This window comes from Ovis aries, chromosome 19 (assembly GCF_016772045.2).
Source record: "Ovis aries strain OAR_USU_Benz2616 breed Rambouillet chromosome 19, ARS-UI_Ramb_v3.0, whole genome shotgun sequence".
Taxonomy (NCBI): Eukaryota; Metazoa; Chordata; class Mammalia; order Artiodactyla; family Bovidae; genus Ovis; species Ovis aries.
The window spans coordinates 36,678,826-36,704,157 of record NC_056072.1 but is presented as its reverse complement, the minus strand read 5'-3'; the positions used below and the strand labels follow the sequence as shown (position 1 = coordinate 36,704,157).

The following is a 25,332-nucleotide window of genomic DNA, read 5'->3' as shown; positions in this document are numbered from 1 at the left end:
GCTTGTGCATTATGAAGAAGACACGTGACACTGATAAATACATGTGGCTGATGATACGAGGGCTCTTTCAGTAGAACAAGTGAGAGACAGTGGTGGCTTATCTAGGGCAATGCTGGAAAAGGTGGGAAGAAGTAGACAGATAAAAGAGGTTTTCTACTGAAATGTATTACCCTAACTTCATTCTGCTATTTGTTGGCCATTAGTGTGAATTATTTTGACCTTTGCATGCTCTTAGACAGTATTAAACATCAACTATTGTGAGTGATTCTGTGAAGAGCAGAATTATTTGAAGTTAACATCAAAGACCACTGAAATCTAGTGTTGGGTTTGCCTATTAATATGTCATAATGACAATAAAATAGTCATTACACTCTCTTTCATCAGAAATCTATTTGACAACCTAAAATTTAATCCCTCTTTTCTCTTCTATAACATGGAGTATCTACTCATTTGAGATTGTGGTGAAGATGCAAAGAGATGATACATACCTAAAGCACTCATCACAATGTCTGCTGTACCATATTTGTTGTTGGGTATTTTTTACTACTGCTTTATTCATACTTATGATGGGAGTCTGGGGTGAGAGTTAATCACATTTTTTCCTCTGAGTTGGCTGGGCACCAAAATTTTGGGAAAGAGATGCAGCAGTTAAATGAAGAGAGATAAAAATATTAGCTTTATCACCAATATCGCTGAATTTAAGAACATGATTGGCTTTTCTGCCCACTTGCACCAAATCTAGCAATGGATACCCTTAACTGAAGTAAACCTGCATATCTACACCTCAAAATTGTTCTTGGGCCTCCATCAGGAACACAGAGGGTTTGAGTAAGACCAGGACCCTGCCCTGATTCAGGTGTGCTTATGTCACGGAAGAAGTGAACAGTACACTTTCACTCTTCCACGGAACCAGAGAGGGGAGAAATTGAGAGCGAGGACCCTGGAGTTTGAGTGAGTAAGTGAACCTGGCTGTGCCATTCATCAGCCAAGCAGACATACATGTGCCTCCGAGTTTCTATGAGTTAATCTCCTCACCTAGAAGATGAGGATGATAAAGTGCTACCTCACAGGACTGCTGTAAGGATTAAAGAAATGAGAATGTTGGTAGCTGGCATGTAGAAATATGTTTGCCATGACCAGCATCTGAAAAAAAAGAATACAGAAAACGCTGCACTCTATACTTTTCCAATCTCATCTACCAGAAAGATTACTGTTCTTCCCCAGGGGAAGAGCATACAAGGAGAAAAGATTTCTGAAAGAGAAGGGAATACATATTTCCAGTGCATTCCCTTCCTGAGGCATGGGATGAGGGGTAAGCCCTTCCTCTATGCTGAATATCAGGGAAGAGTAGGAGCTGACCTCCCATATACTCTATCATGGACTTCCTTGGTAGCTGCTATGCAGGAGACCTGGATTTGATCCCTGGGTTGGGGAGATCCCCTGAGAAGGAATGGCTACCCACTCCAGTATTCTTGCCTGGAGAATCCCATGGACAGAGGAGCCTGGTGGGCTACAGCCCATGGGGTCACAAAGGGTCAGACACTACTGAGCAACTAACACACACACACAAACACACACACACACACACACACACACACACCTTACTCTATCACTTGATACCTTGGCCTTGAATCTGTCCTATCTGCCAGGTCCCTGTCTCTCCCTTCAACTACAGAGACAGGGATCTATCTGCCAGGTCCCTGTCTCTCCCTTCAACTACAGAGACAGGGATCTGTCACATTCATCAGTATATCCTCTCTATAATGTTTTATCATGTACTGTGCTTTGCATGCACTGTGCCATTTACAATCAGTGACTGATGGATTTGAACATGAGCTTTTCTGTCTGAGCTACCTTGTTTCTTAACTGACTTATTTATGAAGGGCTGCTGTCAAGTGGCAAAACATAGGCCCTGAGCAGGAAGTACGAGGTTCCTATTTGTCTGCTCCCTTTCTTCAGACCCCAACTTTCAGGATTACCCAGAAAGTTGGGTGCCTAAAGCGAACAAAAATTTTCTTACCACAAGGCAAACACTCTTTACATTTACATTCCTTGCTTGTGATTTTTTTTCTACTCTAAAATTCTTGGGTTTCTCTGTCCAGAGCAGAAACAAAGAATTTAGAAAAAATTTATTATCTATTATCTTGATATCTTTTATTACCTTGATATCTTTCCTTCATATATATGCTCATCAATTAGATTTAGCTACATGTATGACACAGAGGAAGGATTACGTGGGATAGTTTCCCACTTAATGGAATATTAGGTTGGTGCAAAAATAATTTTGGTTTTGCATTATTGAATTTTGCCATTTGATATTAGAATAATTCTTAAATAAATGCGGTTTTGTTATACATTATTTTAATGTGCATTTCTTGCCTTATATTTTTGGCTAATGAATTATTCCTTGCTGTTTATTTTATATGTATTTTAGACTAGGGAAATGACGTTAGACAAAAATCAATCCAAATGATTTTCTTATTTGAGCTGAAAATGGGTCATAAAGCAGTGGAGACAACTAGTGACTTCAACAATGCATTTGGCCCAGAAACTTTTAATGAACATACAGTGCATTGGAGGTTCAAGAAGTTTTGCAAAGTAGATTAGAGCCGTGAAGATGAGGAGTGCCGTGGCTAGCCATTGGAAGTGTACAACGACCAACTGAGAGGATCATTGAAGTTAATCCGCTTTCAACTACATGAAAAGTTGCTGAAGAACTCAACATCGACCATTCTATGGTCATCTGGCATTTGAAGCAAATTGGAGCTCGATAAGTGGGTGTCTCAAGAGCTGACTGCAAATCAAACAAACAGTCTTTTAGAAGTGTCATTTTCTCTTACTCTATACAACAATGTGAATTTTATGTGACAACCAGTGATGACCAGTTCAGTGGCTGGACTGAGAAGAAGCTCCAAAGCACTTCCCAAAGCCAAACTTGCACCAATAAAAGCGTCATGGTCACTGTTCGTGGTCTGCTGCTAGTTTAATCCACTACAGCTCTCTGAATCCTAGTGAAACCATTACATCTGAGAAGTATGCTCAGCAAATCAATGAGATGCACAAAAAACTACAACTCCTGCAACCGGTATTGGTCCACAGAAAGGGCCCAATTCTTTTCTGTGACCTGGCTGCATATCACCCAACCAATGCTTCAAAAGAACAAACTGGGCCACAATTTTTGTCTCAGGTGCAGTATCCATGTGACCTCTGTCCAACTGACTACCACTTCTTCAAACATCTTGACAACTTTTTGTAGGGAAAATGCTTCCACAACCAGCAGGATGCAGAAAAAGCTATCCAAGAGTTTGCTGAATTCCAAAGCATAGGTTTTTATGCTATAGTAATAAACAAATTAATTTCTCATTGGCAAAAATGTATTGATTGTAATGGTTCTTATTTTGATTAATAAACATATGTTTGAGCCTAGTTACAGTGATTTAAAATTTAGTATCCACAAACGTAATTACTTTTGCACCAACCTAATAGTTTCTTTGATTTGTACTATTTATTCACTGAAACCATTTATTTGCTATTTACTATTTGCCTTCCCCAATTACAATGTATGTTCAATGGGACTTTATCTATTTTGTCTGGCTCTTGGATGCCATGGTTTTATGCCACAGTTTAGCAAATTGTGACCAGCTGGCCAAATCCAACCTACTGCCTGCTTTGTACATTAAGTTTTATGGGGAAACTATCAGATCTGTGTGTTTACATATTGTCTTTAGTTGCTTTTGCCCTGTAACACCTGACCTGAGCAGTTGTGACAAAGATTGGGTGGCCCCCAAAACCTAAATCTTTTACTATGTGGCTGACCACTACAGAAAATGTTGGTTAATCTCTGGCATAAACTACTAACTGATGCATTCTAAGTATTTAAACACTTGCAGAATGAAGGAGTGAATGAATCAATAAACATATAACCTACATAGATAAAGAGTAGAAAATACAGATAAATAAAAGTGTTAAAGGGATAGGACTATGTTTAAAAACTGTTTTTGTTTTCAAATCTTGTAATATTTAAGAACGTCATTTTTTAAAATAGTTGCAGAATTTTAAAATACCACCACTTCTATAGATTGTTGGGAATATTGAGTTCTTGTGGCTCAAAAATTGCTTCAAATCTAGATTACTGAGCCATTGGCTCATGTTTTCATTTTTAGTTCAAAAGCCAAGCACCCTCATTCTTAATTATCCTTCTAATTGTGAGCTAACAGTGGGGTAAGCCAGCCCATGGGGATTACTTGAGAAGTTATTTCCACAGTCAATGATGCGAGTTGTTCAAACATGAGTGGATCAGAAACAGACCTGACTTATGGAGTAATGTAAATAATATTTACCAAACTGGTCATTTATCAAAATTAAATTGATCCAAGACCCCATGAGGCTTGGTTATCTTAGCCTCTACTCCAGACATAACATTTACCTGATAACTCACAAAGCTCCCAGGCCAGCTCCATTCTCTTTAGCTTGGCATTTCTTACTTGGACCTTTTCAAAGAAGCCTTCTTTGTTTAAACTTCAATCTGTTAAACAAGAAAAAGCAGTGAGCCTTTACATTTTTTAAAGATCAAGAAAAGAAAAGAGGAGAAAGAGACACTTTATTTGTTTCACACAAGGACGAAAACTGGTCTCGCTCACTGACTCCATCCGTCTCCAGGTTCCTCTGAGTATGGTCACAGGACTTTTAAAGCTATTTGTTCATTTGCTTAATGCTCCTTTAGGGGCCTTTCCAATGAGTAACACAGCCAAAAAAGAGGAGAGACAATCTATTCACCAAAAGGTCACATTTTTAAAAGACATTTTGCATACTCCATTTCACAAAAAAACAATGGTTGCAAGAGCTCTGGGACATTAATTTTTCAAAGGCAAAATATTCATCTTTAATGCACATGGCCATAGGTTCAAAAAGCAATGTTAAGTTTGTGTATGTTGGCTGGAGTAATGCTATTTAAGACTTCCTCCTAGATCTCTACTTCAGAACAGTTTCATCCAACAGTGTTCAGTGTGTTGCTTTGCATTTCAAAGCCCTAAAATCAAACATAATCGAGGTTCCAGGGTGGCTTTCAATGTAGATGGCATGTGTTTAAGTGGATTTATAGGCATTTACATCCTTAATGAACACTGGTGTCATTTTCTCTAAAGTAACTCAACAACACAGTATAAATTATTTGATGCTTTTTTTTTTTTTTTTTGCCAAAAGTAAGTAAAAGATCACAGTGCCCTAGAAAGCATCCTGACCACCTGAGTGACTTCATTAAACATGGCTGCCCCATTCTGCCCAGAGTTCCCATCTATAATTAATCATGAAAACGGTTAGACTAAGTAGAATTCAATTATGATGAAGGGTCAAATTTTTGGAGGACAAAGTTGAAATGATTCTGAGGCTCAGGGTGATACAGTTCTTTGTAAAGGTTCACTTCAGAAATGACCTTTCTGGAGTAGAGAGGTGAAACATCTTAGACTGAAAAAGGAAAGGCAGCAATTCTAGAATAGCAATGATGTATAGGAACCCACATGGAGAATGAAGATACAAAGTAGGACAGAATGCTAGAGACATTCAAAAAAGTCATGCAAACAGAAATGGAGCAGGGATGCTAGTTGTGAATCTACTTTGTAAGGGACATATTTTTTTGAGGCCAATAACATATCTTTCTACACAATTTCAAATGCAGGATATTACTTAAGCCTCTTTCTGCTCCATATCTAAATCTATAGGAAGTCAAGCAGCCATGTACTCTGCTTTTATTAGACTGAGCATACCCACATGATTTTAATAAAGTTTTAAAAAGACATTAGTTTCCTGCTATTTCAATGAAAACCACTTGCAAGATGCATTTAAAGCAATAGATCTATTGCATGTCAACACATGCTCTCTCTATGCAAATACACCACTTCTCTAACAGCCAACAAAACAAAACACGGACACCCTCATCAAGTGCATGAGACACAGGAGAAAAATGTCATCATTGTAAGTGTTTATGGATAGAAAAAAAAGGGAGAGTGTGATGGGTACCAGGGTAAGCTGCCCAGATTCCCAGGATGAAGACTGAGGTTCTTATTACTTTAATGACTGAAAGCTCAGCATCTGTTGGAGTCTCTCTCTCTGGGAATTATCAGCCAAGTTGTATCTTTTCAAAAATTTTTTATTGCAACATTGATTTACAGTGTTGTGTTTCACGTGTATAGCATAGTGATTTAGTTATACATCTACTTATTCTTTTTCAGATTCTTTCCCCATATACGTTAGTACAGAATACTGAGTAGAGTTTCCTGTACTAAGCAGTAGGTCCTTGTTGGCTATCTATTTTATATGTAGTAGTTTGTGTATGTTAATCCCAAGCCCCTGGTTTATAACATCCCTCCTTCCTCACATCTCCCCTTTGGTAACAATAAATTTGTTCTTGAAATCTGTGAGTTTGTTCCTATTTTGTAAATAAGCTGTGATATTTGTCTTTGTCTGACATAGTTCACTTAGTATGATCATCTCTAGGTCCATCATGCTACTGTAAATGGAATTTACCTAGATAGCATATTCAAAAGCAGAGACATTACTTTGCCCACTAAGGTCCATCTAGTCAAGGCTATGGTTTTTCCTGTGGTCATGTATGGATGTGAGAGCTGGACTGTGAAGAAGGCTGAGTGCCGAAGAATTGATGCTTTTGAACTGTGGTGTTGGAGAAGACTCTTGAGAGTCCCTTGGACTGCAAGGAGATCCAACCAGTCCGTTCTGAAGGAGATCAGCCCTGGGATTTCTTTGGCAGGAAATCCAAAGTTGAAACTCCAGTCCTTTGGCCACCTCATGCGAAGAGTTGACTCATTGGAAAAGACTCTGATGCTGGGAGGGATTGGGGGCAGGAGGAAAAGGGGACAACAGAGGATGAGATGGCTGGATGGCATCACTGACTCAATGGACGTGAGTCTGAGTGAACTCCGGGAGTTGGTGATGGACAGGGAGGCCTGGCATGCTGCAATTCATGGGGTCGCAAAGAGACAGACATGACTGAATGACTGAACTGAACTGAATATTCCATCATGTATATATACACACACACACACACCACATAATCTTTAACCATTCCTCTGCTAATGGACATTTAGGTTGCTTCCATGTCTTGGCTATTGCAAACAGTGCTGCAATGAACACTGGGGTGCATATATCTTTTCAAATTATGGTTTTCTTCAGATATATGTCCAGGAGTGGAATTGCTGGATCATATGGTATTTTTAGTTTAAGGAACCTCTTACTGTTCTCTATAGTGGCCTCCCTGGTGGCTCAGATGGTAAAGCGTTTGCCTGCAATACTGTAGACCTGGGTTCGATCCCTGGGTCAACAAGATCCCCTGGAGAAGGAAATGGCAACCACTTCAGTATTCTCGCCTGGAAAATCCCATGGATGGAGGAGACTGGCAGGCTTGGTGGGCTACAGTCTGTGGGGTCACAAAGAGTCGGACATGACTGAGCAACTAACTTTTTTTTTTTTCACTGTTCTCCACAGCAGCTGTACCAATTTATATTCCCACAAATAGGGCAGGAGGGTTCCCTTTCTCCACACCGTCTCCAGCACTTATGGTTTCTAGACTTTTTGATGATGGCCATTGTGACCAGTGTGAGGTGATATAAAGAATATCTTTTCCAAGGTTATACCTGTTCTCTGGAGACAGCTCACAATTCAAAGACAGGTCAATATGTGTATGTATATGTGAAGGGAAGGGCTGAGAGAGGTGTATAAAGTCATGGCTCCCTGACATCAGGTGACCTGAGGAGCCATTCTACTTGGAAGTTATTGAAACCTTCCTTGTCCCTACCGTGCATTCCAGCATCTTCTTGGGCCCAGCGCAACTTCCTGTAATCTCCCACAGGGTTTACTCTCAAGAGACCTGCATGCAAATCCCTAAGCCAATTTCCCAGGGAAGCCAACCTAAGAGGGTGAAGACTATTCCTTCCTAATGTCTCTCTCATTCATTTTATTTTTAACTTTTTATTATGGAAATATCAAATATACACAAAAGTCAAGAAAAGAATACAACTCATCAAATTTATAAACATCTTGCCATTCTGGTTTCATCTAATCTTTGTAAAAACCATATTCTTTTGAAGTAAATAATTTCACCCATAAATACTTCACTGTGTATTTAACATATAAAGGTATTTTTGTTGAAGCAATAATCATGCCATTATTATAAGATATAAATTAACTGTAATACCTTAAAGCCACCTAAAACCCAATATGTATTCACTACTCCTTAGTTGTTTCCGTTTTTTTAGAGTATGCATTGATTTGCAATTTTTTTTTATCAAGAGGCTCTTTAGTTCCTCTTCACGTTCTGCCATTAGAGTGGGATATCATCTGCATATCTGAAGTGGCTGATATTTCTCCCAGCAATCTTGATTCCAGCTTGTGATTCATCCAGCCCAGCATGATGTACTCTGCATATAAATTAAATAAACACAGTGACAATATAAGCCTTGTCATACTCCTCTCCCAATTTTGAACCAGACAGTTGTTTTGTGTTTTTGTTTTGTGTTTTTGTGTGTGTGTGTTTGGTTTTAACTGTTGCTTCTTGACCCACATACAGGTTTCTCAGGAGACAGGTAAGGTGGTCTAATACTACCAGGTCTTCAAGAATTTTCCACAGTTTGTTGTGACCCACACAGCCAAAAGCTTTAGCTTAGTCAATGAAGCAGTAGATTTTTTTTCTTGAACTTCCTTGCTTTTCCTATGACCCAACAAATGTTGGCAATTTGATCTCTGGTTCCTCTGTCTTTTCTAAATCCAGTTTACACATCTCGAAGTTCTCTGTTCACATACTGCTGAAGGTTAGCTTGTAGGACTTTTGGCATAACTTTGCTAGCATGTGAAATTAGCACAACTATATGAAGTTTGAATGTTCTTTGGCATTGACCTTCTTTGGGATTGGAATGAAAACTGACCTTTTCCAGTCCTGTGACCACTACTGAGTTTTCCAAATTTGCTGGCATATTGAGTGCAGCACTTTAACAGCATCATCTTTTAGTATCTGAAATAGCTTAGCTGGAATTCCATCACCTCTACTAGCTTTCTTTGTAGTAATGCTTCTTAAAGCCCACTTGACTTCATACTCCAGGATGTCTGGCTTTAGGTGAGTGATCACACCATTGTGGTTATCTGGGTCATTAAGATCTTTTTTGTAAAGTTCTTCAATCTATTCTTGCCACCTCTTCTTAATCTCTTCTGTGTCTGTTAGGTCCTTACCTTTGCTGTCCTTTATCATGCACATCCTTGCATGAAATGTTCCTTTGATATTTCCAGTTTTCTTGAAGAGATCTTTAGTCTTTCCCGTTCTGTTGTTTTCCTCTATTTCTTTGCATTGTTCATTGAATAAGGCCTTTTTATCTCTCCTTGCTATTCTCTGGAATTCTGCATTCATTTGGATCTATCTTTCCCTTTCTCCCTTGCCTTTTGCTTCTCTTCTTTCCTCAGATATTTGTAAGGGCTACTCAGACAACCACTTTGTCTTCTTGCATTTCTTTTTTTTTTGGAATAGTTCTGGTCACTGCCTTCTGTACAATGTTATGAATCTCTGTCCATAATTCTTCATGCACTCTAAGAGATCTAATTCCATGAATCTATTTATCACCTCCACTGTATAATCATAAGGGATTTGATTTAGGTCATACTTGAATGGCCTAGAGGTTTTTCCCTATTTTCTTCAATTTAAGCCAGAATTTTGCAATGAATAGCTCATAATCTGAGCTACAGTCAGATCCAGGCCTTTTTTTTTTTTTTTTTCTTACTGACTATATAGAGCTTCTCCATCTTTCGCTGCAAAAAATATAATGAATGAATCTGATCTCAGCATCCACTATCTGGTAATGTCCATGTGTGGATTCATCTCTTGGGTTGTGGGAAAAGTGTATTTGCTATGACCAGTGTGTTCTCTTGACCAAACTCTTAGCCTTTTCACTGCTTCATTTTGTACTCGAAGGCCTGTTATAAACTTGCCTGTTATTTGGGGTATCTCTTGACTCCCTACTTTTGCATTCTAATCTCCTTTGATGAAAAAGACATCTTTTTTCGGTATTCATTCCAGAAGATGTTGTAGGTCTTCATAGAATGTTCAACTTCTTTGGCATCAGTGCTGAAGCACAGACGTGGATTACTGTGACGTTGAATGGTTTGCCTTGGAAACAAATTGTGATCATTGTCATTTTTGAGGCTGCACTCAAGTACTGCATTTTGGACTCTTTTGTTGACTATGAAGGCTACTCCATTTCTTCTAAGGAATTCTTGCCAACAGTAGCAGATATAAGGTCATCAGAATTAAATTCAACCATTCCCATGCATTTCAGTTCACTGATTCCCAAGATGTCAATGATCAGTCTTCCCATTTCCTGCTTGACCACATCCAATTTACCTTGATTCATGGACCTAACATTCAAGGTGTCTATACAATATGTGCTTTACAACATCAGACTTAACTTTTACCACCAGACACATCGACAGTTGAGCATCATTCCTGCTTTGACCCAGCTGCTTCATTCTTACTTGATCTATTAGCAATTTCCCTCCACTCTTCCGTAGTACTGAACACTTTCTGACCTGGGTGACAGAGGCCAGGCAGTGGTAGTCATCTTCCAGAGTCATATTTTTTTGCCTTTTCATACTATCCATAGGGTTCTCCATGCAAGAACACTAGAGTGGGTTGCCATATTCTTCTCCAGTGGACCACGTGTTGTCAGACTCTTTCCTATGACCTGTTTGTCTTGGGTGGCCCTGCACGGCATGGCTCACAGCTTCATTGAGTTACACAAGCCCCTTTTGCTATGACAAGTCTGTGATCCATGAAGGAGCCTAAAACTAACACATCATAAATCAATTATACCTCAACAGCAACAACAACAAAAAAACCAGATTTTCCAAGAAGCCTTACACAAATCTTCTAACCAGAATTAGTCTTTCTCTGAATTCTCAAAATACTTGTGCAACATATGGCAGCAACAAAGACAGAGACTCTGAGTCACTGTTCTGCAGGTTAGCAGCAATAGGACTTTCTTATCTACAAAATGGGAATAATGTGGCATTTACCCAGATAAAATTTTTGTGAAGGTTAAACAAGAGAATGAAGGCATGTGCTATTAATTCTAAACAACTGAATTCAAAGCTTCTGTAGAATTCATTTTTGTGGTTTCTGATAAGTCTTTTACAGGTTTGAACATAATATATTCAAAATTGTACAAGATTTATGTTTGCTAGAGTGTTATACTCAACTTTTGACTGAAATTCTGGATCATTTGTTATCTTCTTAACATATTGAGAAGATAAGTTATTTATACCTTTAGAGGAAAATCCTATGTTTTAGGATGTGATCATTGATCCTAAGTGTGCCCTTATATGCTAGATGGGCTTTGGAAGGTCACTTACCCTCTCTGGAGCTCAGTTCCAGATCTGTAAAACTTAAGGCATTGGTCTAAATCAGTGACTCTCAAAAAATGTCCTAGATTGCCAAGAACTTAAAAAAAAAAATCAGTTTTCCTATTACTTAAGAGACTTTTTCTTTAAAAAAGCAAACAGCACTAGTTCAAGTAACAATCCATGATCTTCCTACTTTTTATAATCAAAGTCATATAAAAATGATTTTATTTGCTTATGCAACCTTAATCAAAAGTAAGTAGATTTTCCCCGGAGCTTTCTGTAATACTGAACCACAGTACTTAGCCACAAATTGTGGCATAAGTAACGTAAGTTGGCAACTGCTGTTCTTAATCATTTTTATGGTTCCCTTTTGCTTGCAAAAACTGGGATGCTCCAAGATAAATCAGGCCATTTAACTTTCAGTTCTTTTATGGCATTGTCATGTTTCTGTATGTGCTTATATACTTTTTGTTATTGTTGTAAAGGGACCAAAGACATGGAATCCAGTGTGGGGTACATTTCTCAGCCTGAGTGACAAGTGGGCATCATCTAGACAAGTAACGGGATGAGAGACTGGAATAGAAACAGTGACTTGGGCAGAAGGAACTGGCATATAGGCTTAAACACAAGAGATAACTAGAGAAACTTTGGTACTTTGTGTAATTTAGTCTGTGTGCATACACGTTTGTACTGCATAATGATGTAAAATGTATTTCTATGTATTGAGGTCAAAAGAGTTTGCTCACCATGACTCCAGACTTCAGGAAGCTTTCTTTGAAAGGCTGCTACAAGTCACCATGGGAAATAGGTGGTAGCTATCAACAAAGCAGCACAAATCCATCTCTCCCACTAAAACATGAGGCTCAGAAGAGCACGTCCTAGTGCTGATAACATAAGAGTCTACCAACAAGTTCAAACTGAAAGAAGGACTTCCTTCAGAAGACCCAGAAATGGGCTGCTTCAGAGAGATCCATCAGTTTACTGCATTTTGTTTGTCAGTGGCAGTTCTGGGCCATTTCTGTGGTGTTACATATTTGTGATCTCTTCGACTTCCTGTGGCTCAGTCACTTTTCTGCTTAGCATCTACCATGGGAGAGCTGGGACTTGCCATCTGGGCTGGGAACTTCAAAGATGTGTTTTGGTTTACATTCTGTTACAATGAAGTCAATGCAAATTGTTTCTATGTCATTTTTTTTTAAATTTATTTTACTTATTTTTGGAAGAGGGAGACTAAGAGGAGTGAGCAAGGACCAGCAATGGTTTAATATGGTGTTGGCCTGACTTGAAAAAAAAAATCTAACAGATGTTCATTTTGATTCATTGTTTTCTGTGGGAATTGACTTTTCTACTATTTTTCAAATTCTATTTAGATCCAGATTTGTCTTAGTAGGGGGAAAATGCTAAATTTCCATGTAGACTTAGTCACTTTAACAGTGGCAACTTGCCATTTCTCCTAACTTTCCTTGTTTTTTTAGAAATAACACAAACACTTCATTGAGTTTGAGGCTGACCTGAACTTCATTTAACTCTCCTTCAAAGGTCAACTAAAAGGCATCAGTTCTCATGGAGGAAAAGAATATTAATCAGAGTTCAGAGTGAACTAGAAGAAACTTTAGAGATAATTTAATCCAATTCCTACTAATTTTGCAGAAGCAGCAGTCAAGTTTTAGAGAAGTATTGCAAATTCCCCAAGGACGTGAGGTGACTGGTGGCATAACTGGACCTAAGCTCAGGACAACCAGATAAAGCCCTTTCCACCTGGTATCACTACCTCTTTAAACACTTGGCAATAGCTCCTCCAAGATGGTGATTTCATGGAAGTCATTAGCCATGCCAATCAGATAAAACTCATCATACATTCTGTTACTGGCAAGGAAATCTCAAAAGTAATTCTTTTAAATTGAACATTTTATTTATTGGTTAATTGAGTCTATCATCATAGCAGGAGTCTCCACAGAAAATCTGTAGTTTTAAGAGTTTTTCCTTTGACAGATAATAAGATGGAAAGTGAAAGTTGAGAGTCACTCAGTCCTATCTGACTCTGTGATCCCATAGACCATATAGTCCATGGAATTCTCCAGGCCAGAGTACTGGAGTGGGTAGCCCTTCCCTCCTCCAGGGTATCTTCCCAACCCAGGGATCAAACCCAGGTCTCCCACATTGCAGGTGGATTCTTTACCAACTGAGCTACTAGGGAAGCCCCAGTAAGATGCAGGGAAGTTCCCAAAGCATCATAGTGTTATGTGCTATACATGGCTTTCCCCTAGAATTATTATTTTTGGAAGTAAGTAAATTATAATCAGAGGAATTATTCAAGTCACACTCTGGAAGGTGGAATTGAGGAAAGAAAGTTTCTAGCAATTTAGACAAGAGTTTCTCAACCTTGGTACTATTAGCATTTACACCAAATAATTCCTTGTTATGGCAGTGGGGACTAACCTGTGATTGACTGTAGGATGTTTAGCAGCATCCTTGGCCTCTACCCAGTAGAAAGTGAAAGTGAAAATGAAGTCGCTCAGTTGTGTCCAACTTTTTGCAACCCCATGGACTGTAGCCTACCAGGCTCCTCAGTCTATGGAATTTTCCAGGCAAGAGTACTGGAGTGGGTTGCCATTTCCTTCTCCAGGGGATCTTCCCAACCCAGGGATTGAACCTGGGTCTCCCACATTGCAGGCAGACGCTTTACTGTCTGAGCCACCAGGGAAGCCCAGACACCCAGTAGAAACACACCCTCAATTGTGATAAGCAAAACTGTCTTGAGAGCTTGTCAATTTATCTTGTCAAGCTCTTGTCAATATCTTGTCAATACAACTTGTCAATATCCCTGGGGGATAAAATAGCCCCAGGTTGAGAATCGATAATTGAAACAGGTCTGGGTGTTCAAATTTTAAGGAGATGGTTTCTTTACTAAGAGAGAGGCAGAAGGAGAGGAGAAGAGAGAAAGAGAAAGGTATTATTATTTTTTATTATAAATGTAATGCTGCTGCTGCTGCTAAATCACTTCAGTCGTATCCGACTCTGTGCGACCCTATGAACTGCAGCCCACCAGGCTCCCCCGTCCCTGGGATTCTCAAGGAAAGAACACTGGAGTGGGTTGCCATTTCCTTCTGCAATGCATGAAAGTGAAAAGTGAAAGTCAAGTTGCTCAGTCGTTTCCGACTCTAGGCGACCCCATGCACTGCAGCCTACCAGGCTCCTTCGTCTATGGGATTTTCCAGGCAAGAGTACTGGAGCGGGGTCCCATTGCCTTCTCCATTATAACTGTAATAAATACTTATAAAACATAATACATGGGAACATATTATTTAAGCAATGCTAAATTACCCAAAGTTAGTCTCAATCTGGTGTCACAGTCAACAGTCACAAACTGACATCCAAAAATCAATGAAAATAAATTTAACTCTCTAAAAAAATTTCCCTAAGAGATATGGGACAGGTATTTCCCCTGAAATGTTCTTACACCCCTCTTCAAACATCTATTCATACTCTTATCACCACAGTTGCTCTTTCACAATCTCTTTTCTTCTCTCTCAAATTTGACTAAATATGGTGGCTTGCCTGTCTCCTCTCCATGCTCATGCTTTAGTGTCCAATGACTCTGCTTTTCTGATGTGGTTCTCCTGCTTTCTCTTGGTCTAGATCCAGGTAACCTCTTACCAGCTTCCCACGTGGCTCAATGGTAAACAATCTGCCTGCAATGCAGGAGCCACAGGAGATATAGGTTCAATCCCTGGGTCGGGAGATCCCCTGGAGAAGGAAATGACAACCCACTCCAGTGTTCTTGCCTGGAAAACCCCATGGATAGAGGAGCCTGGTGGGCTTCAAGTCCATGGGTCACAAAGAGCTGGATAGGACTGAGCATGCATGCACACACACAACATCTTACCATGTGGTTACCTTACGCATTACTGAGATCCATACAACCAAAGCCCTGGATCTCAGGCAAATACTACATCTTCCTTGGAATACTCTGAGATGGGGGAAGGTTTTAAATTCTATTGTTGTTGTTGTTCAGTTGCTAAGTCGTGTCTGACTCTGTGACCCCAGCAGGCTTCCCTGACCTTAACTATCTCCCAGAGTTTGCTCAGATTCATGTCTATTGAGTTGGTGATGCTCTCTGCCGTCCTCTTCTTTTGCCTTCAGTATTTTACACATTTAAACCTTATATAAGACTAGTTTTATCCCAGTCATACTAGAAAAAAGAAAATCAGCATCAGCAGCAAGTCCACTCCCCATAAACCCCAGAGCTCTTGGTAGGTGGTTTAGACACTGGGAGCTGTGAGAAGACAATCAAAATGAAAAAGGATAGTATGCATCCGTAATCATGGAGGGAAAATACAACAATCTAACCTTTGCTCCCACATTGTTTTTTTCCATCAGATTGTGAGGTTGACTTCAGGATGTTTCCGTTTTATGTGAGGCCACCACCACCATCATGACCATCACCATATCATCATCATTTATTAAGTACTTACTATGCGCCACAATGTAAGCATTTTACAAGAAGGTCATACTTTCAGTACTACTACTAACACAGGTGCTGTTAACATATTTCCAACTGACTGGTGAGGAAATTGAGTCTCACTGTGGTTAAGCTACCAAGGACCACACAGCTATTCATTTCTTTATTTGTAAATACAAGAAAAATTCCCATGCTCCAGGATCCCTGGTCTAACTTCTTTCTTTGCCGTATGTTTTCTCTGAATACCTGGCATGGTAGGTGGCCAGGTAAGAAGCACCATGCTGCCACTGCCATTCCATCTTCCAACAAAGGTCCATGGATGACTAATGAGGGGCTCAGGTGGGTCACAGGAGACACTTTGCCCATAATTTTCATTGTAAGAATCGATCCAAAAATTCTTCCCCATCCTTGCTCTAGCTCTTTCAGAACTGTCTTAAGGCCTTGCTACTCAAGGTGTACTCCACAGCATCAATATCACCTGGGAAACTGTGAGAAATGCAGAATCTCGGGACACACTCCAGAGCTCATGAATAGTTTCCCAGGTGATCTGAATACACTCCCTCAGGATGTCAGAAGGTTGTCCCAAATATAAGACCTCCGTAGTCCAGTGGTTCTCACGCTGAGCAAATGTCAAGTTTACTTAGAGGACATGAGAAGTCACAGATTGCTCAGGCTCCCCTCTGCTCTAGGGCTTGGGAGTCTGTAGATCTTGGGTGGGGCCCAAGATTTTGCATTTCTCACAAATTCCCAGGTGGTCTGGGACCACAGTTTGTGTACCATCACTATGGTGAAATACACTGAAAAACTGCTAAAAGGAGGTAAACCAAACTGAAGCAGTTGATTTTCTAACAGGTTTCAGAATTGTTAATACGTTAGTACTTTGTTTCTCAAACTCCTGGCTCATTGAAACTATTTGGGAGGTGGGGAGCAAAATAACACTGCATATTAGTATTCCACAAAACAAACTTTGAGAAACACTGCTCTACAAACACACAAATAAAGTTTGGCAATTATGATGAAAAAGAAAAAAGCTGAATGCCGTAAAATGACCTCTTTGGTTGGGTGAGGATTAGTCTTGGTTTTAGTACAGTGTCAGCACAGCTGCTATGTCTTTTAGCAAAAGAATAGCACATATCTCTTAGGGATTTGTACAGACTGAAAATAAATTAGAAATTATTGAGATTCACGTAACATAGACCGGTAATTTAAAAGAGTCAAAAAATATATCGGCAACATTCAAACTGCTGTTTCATCCCCCCTGTTGAAATACAAGCCAAGAATAAAACACTGATTAAATAGAGAGCACTGACATTTTACTCCTGGGCTGCTGGATACCAGCCTAAACAAAGAGCCGGTTAAATTCGAAAGACAAAGAGTCCTTTTGTGAGGCAGTAAGTTCATCTGGGAGAAATATTAAGTGAAGTCTCCAAGGAGAGAGTTCCCCAACATCTTTACCTCCAACACTCATTGAGAGGCACTAGGTAAAATCACATTCAAAATGTACACGGGAGGGAAGGTGAAATTTATTAAAAGATGGAACTGGGATACACATAAAACTCAACTTTTGCCTCCAGTGAGGGACATTTATATTAGGAAATGAAAATCAAATGAACAACGAAAAATGAGCAAGAAAATACATTTTTCTGAGCAAACAAAACAAAGTGTCAATTTTACCATATTTTCTAAGGATAGGCAATACAGCAGCGGACAGAATGGACATTTATCTCTCTCAAAGACTGTACACACTGATAAGGAATATAGGTTCAAAAATAATAAAACAATAAATCAAATATTTGAAGATAAACAAAGAGAAAGAGAGAAAGACAGAATTTGAGTAGAGTTGCTGTGCGTGCCTCAGTAAAGCTTCCTGGGTGATTTATTTGAGCTAAGAAAGAAGGGAATGCAAGAAAGGACCAATATAAATGTTTGGGTAAAGAGCATTTTAGAAATCCAGAATAGTGTAGGACTATAATGGGAAAAATAGGGGTATTTACAGTACTGAAAGGAGACCACATTAATTGAAGACTTTGCTTGGTACATGTGACCATGCTGAGTTACAGTGTTGAGTCTAACAGTGTTGTGAAGTGTCAGGTAGGAATGGCAGGTGATGATGTTCAAGATAAGTTAGATCTTAGCCTCCTGATTGTGGCCATTTCATTTCCCATGGTTCATTCACTCAGCCCCCAAAAGCAACAAGCTAGTTTCTGCTGTGTTAGTACAGAACAAATAAATCATTTGACTGGATCCTATTCTACTGTCACTCTGCTTATTTAACTTCTATGCAGAGTACATCATGAGAAACGCTGGACTGGAAGAAGCACAAGCTGGAATCAAGATTGCTGGGAGAAATATCAGTAACCTCAGATATGCAGATGACACCACCCTTATGGCAGAAAGTGAAGAGGAACTAAAAAGCCTCTGATGAAAGAAAAAGAGGAGAGTGAAAAAGTTGGCTTAAAGCTCAACATTCAGAAAACGAAGATCATGGCATCTGGTCCCATCACTTCATGGGAAATAGATGCGGACACAGTGGAAACAGTGTCAGACTTTATTTTGGGGGGCTCCAAAATCACTGCAGATGGTGACTGCAGCCATGAAATTAAAAGATGCTTACTCCTTGGAAGAAAAGTTATGACCAACCTAGATAGCATATTCAAAAGCAGAGACATTACTTTGCCAACAAAGGTCCGTCTAGTCAAGGCTATGGTTTTTCCAGGGGTCATATATGGATGTGAGAGTTGGACTGTGAAGAAAGCTGAGCGCTGAAGAATTGATGCTTTTGAACTGTGGTGTTGGAGAAGACTCTTGAGAGTCCCTTGGACTGCAAGGAGATCCAACCAGTCCATTCTAAAGGAGATCAGTCCTGGGTGTTCTTTGAAAGGAATGATGCTAAAGCTGAAACTCCAGTACTTTGGCCACTTCATGTGAAGAGTTGACTCACTGGAAAAGACTTTGATGCTGGGAGGGATTGGGGGCAGGAGGAGAAGGGGATGATGACAGAGGATGAGATGGCTGGATGGCATCACCGACTCGATGGACGTGAGTCTGAGTGAACTCCGGGAGGTGGTGATGGACAGGGAGGCCTGGCGTGCTGCGATTCATGGGGTCGCAAAGAGTCAGACATGACTGAACGACTGAACTGAACTGATTCTACATGTAGAGTCATATGTAATGTCAATAACTATTGTTCTTGCCAAAATATTCTTTTATATCCCCTGCCTGCTGTTGAGAGTTATTCCTTGACAATAATGCTAAGTTCAATTGTGGCAAACAACTTAAACAATTTAAAGTTGCCCAGGGACTTTCTTTGCGGTCCAGTTGTTAAGAATCTGCCTGCCAATGCAGGGGACCAGAGTTCGACTCCTTGTCTGGGAAGATTCCACATGCCTGCTGAGGGGCAACTAAACCTGTGCACCACAACTACTGAAGCCCTAGAGCCCATGCTCTGCAACAAGAGAGGCCACTGTAATGAGAAGCCTGCACACTGCAACTAGAGAGCAGTCCTTGCTCATCACAACTAGAGAAAGCCTATGTGCAGCAATGAAGACCCAGCACAGTCAGAAATAAATAAAATTGCCCACCAACTTTAAATCTGTAAGGAGGCCTATCACATCTCTTCACAACAGTGTTGCAATCAAACATCAAAGAGGCTAGAGACCTATACTGGAGAATCATGAGTCCATTATGCACCAAGTTCATTTTCCTTGTCACATATTGTAAAAGAGTTTCAGATGAATGGATATATTACGTGGATTTTAAATTTAAAGAAATGATTGGTTGATGTATTTAATAAAGTACAGATAAAGATTTCTTAACCCAAGACTATGAAAAATGAGTATGCAAAGGATATAAATATATCTAGACATGATTTTGTTAGAAGAACATTTTGGAAAGTAAATGTGCTGAGGATTATTTTAATAAAAATAAAAAGTATGCAGAAAGATCTGCAAAGGTTGGGGTTAATTAACAAATCATCTTACTTAAAGTCTTACAGGGTATTCATTTCTAAAAGACAAAGGTTGACAAGGGAGTTCAACAAAGCAAGACAGCTCAGACTCTAGAAAGAATTTATCTTCCCTACTGTGATTTCCAATACTACGAATCTGGACATTTGCCTTCTAAGAAGTTAAAATTCTTGAAACAGAAACTCTCCCACTGTCCTGCATGGGCTATGTGATTACTTCATTACTCAGAAGTCTCAAATATTACATTTGCTCTGTGCTTTTAAGTGGCATCAAGTGAATAAAGACTGGCTGAAATCATTCAAGGAAGAGGCAAAAATCTGCTTTTCCTTTCTGCAAGATGACCTGATTGTGTAATCATACCCCAGCCAAATCTGGTTTGTGTTGTTAGAGGAATTATCTCCTCATTAAAAACAAATCTTAATAGGCCTAATTTGAAGGCTGCATTTGTCTGTAACCTGATCAAGAGAGTAATGACTGTGAACCATGCTCTAAAGAGGGAGAGTAAAAGAAAGTCAGAGACAGTAAACAGTGCAGATTATAGTCACATTAGAGGGCTTTTGATATGCAAATGGACCATACTAAGCAAAAAAAAAAAAAAAAAAGCAACAGGCTTGCTTCTATTTCTTTTCTTGATACTTTCCATAGCATGTGCAGGAAAATCTTACTCTAAGAAATGGTCAAGTTTGAGAGACCTATAATTGCTCTTTTCAGGGCCTTAGTCTCCTCAGTTATAACAGGGATAGCAATGTTTGAAATTATTGTAATGGGGCTATACTAAAGATTAAAGTACTATACGTGAAGCATGCAGAATAACATCAGGGTTTCTAATCCATCCACTGCATAGCTAATGATAGCACTTACTATCATTAGGTTTAGGTCTTATAGGTTTTGTTGTTATATTGGCATTTTTTTTCTATCTCTATACTGTTCTATCAGAGAAGGCAATGGCAACCCACTCCAGCACTCTTGCCTGGAAAATCCCATGGACAGAGGAGCCTGGTAGGCTGCAGTCCATGGGGTCCCTAAGAGTCGGACATGACTGAGTGACTTCCCTTTCATTTTTCACTTTCATGCCTTGGAGAAGGAAATGGCAGCCCCCTCCAGTGTTCTTGCCTGGAGAATCCCAAGGACAGGGAAGCCTGGTGGGCTGCTGTCTATGGGGTCGCACAGAATCAGACACAACTGAAGTGACTTAGCAGCAGCAGCAGCATACTATTCTATATCTATTCTATACCATTGCTATTTCTGTACCATTCTGTATCTATTTCTATTTCTACACCAGTCATAGATTCACAAAATTAGATTCACAGAATTTTGGGACAGGAAAAAACTAGGGTATTGTTTCCAGAACTGTGTTCCATGAATAACTGCTATTATTAAGTTATATAAAAATAGGGTTCTCTATTCAAAGACTTGGGAAATACTTGGTTAAGTAATATCAAAACCATATCATCATTAAGACCTTTCAGTTCAGTTCAGTTCAGTTGCTCAGTCGTGTCCGACTCTTTGCAACCCCATGAATCACAGCACGCCAGGCCTCCCTGTCCATCACCAACTCTCAGAGTTCACTCAGACTCACGTCCATCGAGTCCGTGATGCCATCCAGCCATCTCATCCTCGGTCATCCCCTTCTTCTCCTGCCCCCAATCCCTCCCAGCATCAAAGTCTTTTCCAATGAGTCAACTCTTCGTATGAGGTGGCCTAAGTACTGGAGTTTCAGCTTTAGCATCATTCCTTCCAAAGAAATCCCAGGGTTGATCTCCTTCAGAATGGACTGGTTGGATCTCCTTGCAGTCCAAGGGACTCTCAAGAGTCTTCTCCAACAACACAGTTCATAAGCATCAATTCTTTGGCGCTCAGCTTTCTTCACAGTCCAACTCTCACATCCATACATGACTACTGGGAAAACCATAGCCTTGACTAGACGGACCTTAGTCAGCAAAGTAATGTCTCTGCTTTTGAATATGCTATCTAGGTTGCTCATAACTTTTCTTCCAAGGAGTATGCATCTTTTAATTTCATGGCTGCAGTCACCATCTGCAGTGATTTTGGAGCCCAAAACAATAAAGTCTGACACTCTTTCCACTGTTTCTCCATCTATTTCCCATGGAGTGATGGGACTGGATGCCATGATCTTCATTTTCTGAATGTTGAGCTTTAAGCCAACTTTTTCACTCTCCTCTTTTACTTTCATCAGAGGCTTTTTAGTTCCTCTTCACTTTCTGCCATAAGGGTGGTGTCATCTGCATATCTGAGGTTATTGATATTTCTCCTTTAATAATCTTTAATTTACCAGCAACATGAATCTCAAAGAGGGTAACATTTTATCAGTCTTTCCTATATTTATTTGACCCTAAACACATTTTCCACAGAATGTCCGGTAACCCCTCCAAAGAACATTAGTTACTAAAGAAAATTATGGATGACAGCTCAGTGATACTCAAAGAGAAAAATGACTTCTCCTAGGCTGTCATCTACTTGGGGACAGAGTCTAGACTTATGCCTTACTCTCCTGGTGTCTCTAGGATTCTTTGCATAAAGCTGGCATCTTGATCTGGCCTGCATTTCTGCAACAAAGATCTTCAGTGAAATGAGGAATAAAACCTGGTGGTTAAAAGCATGGACCTGGTTTAACTGCCTACTTTCTACTGTATGATCTCATGAAAGATATTTCACTTTCCTGGGCCTCGCTGTTTTGTTGTTTCTGTTTTCCCTCTCCACTGAAAATGGGGGTAATGATTGCACCTGTCTCATGGGATTGTTGAGAGTTTAAATGACACAATGCATGTAAAACATATATATTACTTGTAAACAATTTATCATTGTTTCTAAAACATAGTAAGTGCTAAAAAATAAGTTGCCAGTTATTGAGAAATAGTATTTTTAAAGAGGGGCAGATTCCTTCATAGAGAAGGAAAATTTGATGACAATGAATTGTTTGCTGTCAACTACTTTTTAAGACTCTGCAGTAGAAGCTCCTCAATAATGCGTTACTTGAAGCAATGCTAGGAAGGTCTCTAAACCACTGAACCATGACATGGCCAAAAAAAGAGAACACTGAACTTTTTCAGGCAGGATAGGAGATACTGTCCTAGGCTTTGAGTCTTTGGATTCTACTGCAGAAATTTCTCAGACAGGAAGCAGCTAAAGTGCCCCTAGTCCTAGGCTAAGGGTTCTGTCATGGGCCATGCACCAGGCTTATCTGTGAACTTCTGATAACCAGTCCATTAGGTAAGTATAGACATTGAGACTTGTCTTTTACCTTAGCTAGTTTGAGAATTAGTCTAGAAGAGGGGTCCTCAAATGTGTGGTCCTTGAAGAAGGAAATGACAACCCATTCCAGTACTCTTCCCTGGAAAAATCGATGGACAGAGGAGCCTGGTGGGCTGCAGTCCATGGGGTTACATGACTGAGCAGGCACTCATGAGGGTGGTGGACAGAGATGGGTTCGTAGCAATAAACTGGTAGAACTCAAAGAAAAAAAAAAAAAAGTGTGGTCCTGAAACAGTAGAATCAGCATCTCTTAGGTATTTGTTAGAAATGCAGTTCTCACTCCCACCCTAGACTTGCAGCATTTGATTCTGGGTAGGGCCCAGCGATATTTATGCAGCAAGTCTTCAGGTAATTCACACGCACATCAAAATTTTCAAAGCAATGAGAACATCAACCAGGATAACTGTATCTTCTTCAAATTCAGTACAGCAGGAGTAATATATCTCAAACTCTGCTATGTAAAAAAAAAAAAAAAAAAAAGACACTATTTCTCTGAAATCAAATTAAATTTTACTTTGAACCGCTGTTCATTCAGGTTAGAAGTAATTTCAATGTCACTTAGGATTAGGTTTGTTATGGGTAATGGAGCCCCGAAGTAACAGTGGCCTAATGAATAGGTAGACTTTTAACCCTCCTGCACTGTTGGTGGGAATGTAAATTGGTATAGGCACTATGGAAAACAGTACGGAGGTTCCTTAAAAACCTAAAAAGAGTTGCCATATGATCTAGCAATCCCACTCTTGTGCATATATCCTGACAAAAATATAATCTGCAATGATCTATGACCCCTATGTTCATAGCAGTGCTATTTACAATAGTTAAGACATGGAAACAACCTAAATATCAATGGACTGATGAATGGATAAAGAATATGTGGTGCACATGTATACAAGTGAATACCACTCAGCAATAAATAAGAACAAAATAATGCCATGTTCAGTTACATGGATGGACCTAGAGATTATCATATTAAGTGAAGGTAGAAAAAGAAAAATATTATACGATATTACTTACATGGGAAATTTAAAATATGACACAAATGAACTTATCTACAAAATAGAAATGGATTCACAGATATAAAGAACAGACTTGGTTGCCAAGGAGTGGGACGAAGGTTGGCCTGGGAGTTTGGGATTAGCAGATGCAAACAATTATATACAAAATGGATAAACAACAAGGTCCTACTGTATAGCACAGGGAACTATATTCAGTATCCTATGATAAACCATAATGGAAAAGAGTAAGAAAAAGAATACACATACACACACACACATATATAGATAAAACTGAATCACTTTGCCATATACCAGAAACTATAACACAACATTATAAATCAACTATATTTCAATTTAAACAAAATAAGCAGACTTTTGAAACTAAAAACCACGCAGCAAGGGTTTTCCAGAAGTGGATTCAGCTTTCTGCCCTACAATCCAAACCTCTGAAACAACAGGACATAAAGGCCTGACTACCATTTTTCACGGAGTAACAAAAACTTGAAGAGGATCTAAATGCAGACTTCAGTATACTATTCTCCCGTATCACAATAATATTTAATCATTCACCATGGCAATCCTAGAGTCAGACCAATTCCTAGAACTTTTGAAGCTCACTTTGAGTATCTTGGACTTGCTCATGCATCCAATAGTCCCCCCTCCTACCTTTAACAATTAACTGCTATGGTCTTTAAAAATCCGTAATTTTGGAACCCAAATTATTTTCTTCTCATCCTCACTTGCTTGTCTAGGATTCTTTCAATTGTCATAGGATTCTTTCATTTGTCATCGACTTTTATTTTCTTGGTCCTTTCTTTATAACTAGAACCCTTAAGCAAAAAAGATGGGTGCAAGCACATCTTACAAATTTATTCTCATGCATTTAGTGTTGAAGTCAATATTTAATTGAAAAATTATTTTCCAGGAGGAACTAATTAGATCTGAAGATTGATGCTTAGTGTAAATTTAGTTTCTTTCCAGTCTGCCCTACTTGTATAAGTTCCTTTTTTCACTGTTTCTAGTTTGCAGCTAAGGGGTTCCATATTTCCATTGGTCTGGGTTACTAGCAACAATGTTCATATAGTGATTTTTTTTTAATGTAAGTAAAATCATTGGCAACTTCAGAAGGACTTGGCATACATCTGTGTCTAACGAATATTCAGCATTTTCTAGTGTATAAGACAATCAATTATACATTGGTTATATATTTACTAAGTAGTAACTATTTCAAAAATATATATTC

General features: G+C 39.3%; 1 long non-coding RNA gene across 1 annotated transcript in view; it reads right to left on the bottom strand.

Moving 5' to 3' along the window:
• Nucleotides 1-2,682: 2,682 nt before the first annotated feature.
• Nucleotides 2,683-25,332, bottom strand: part of LOC121817298 (uncharacterized) — a 186,859-nt gene continuing 164,209 nt past the window's right edge. The window contains exons 3-4 of the long non-coding RNA XR_006057157.2: nucleotides 4,427-4,525; nucleotides 2,683-2,794 (exon numbers count right to left, since the gene is read on the bottom strand). This is a non-coding gene — a long non-coding RNA (uncharacterized LOC121817298). The remainder of the gene's footprint in view (nucleotides 2,795-4,426; nucleotides 4,526-25,332) is intronic.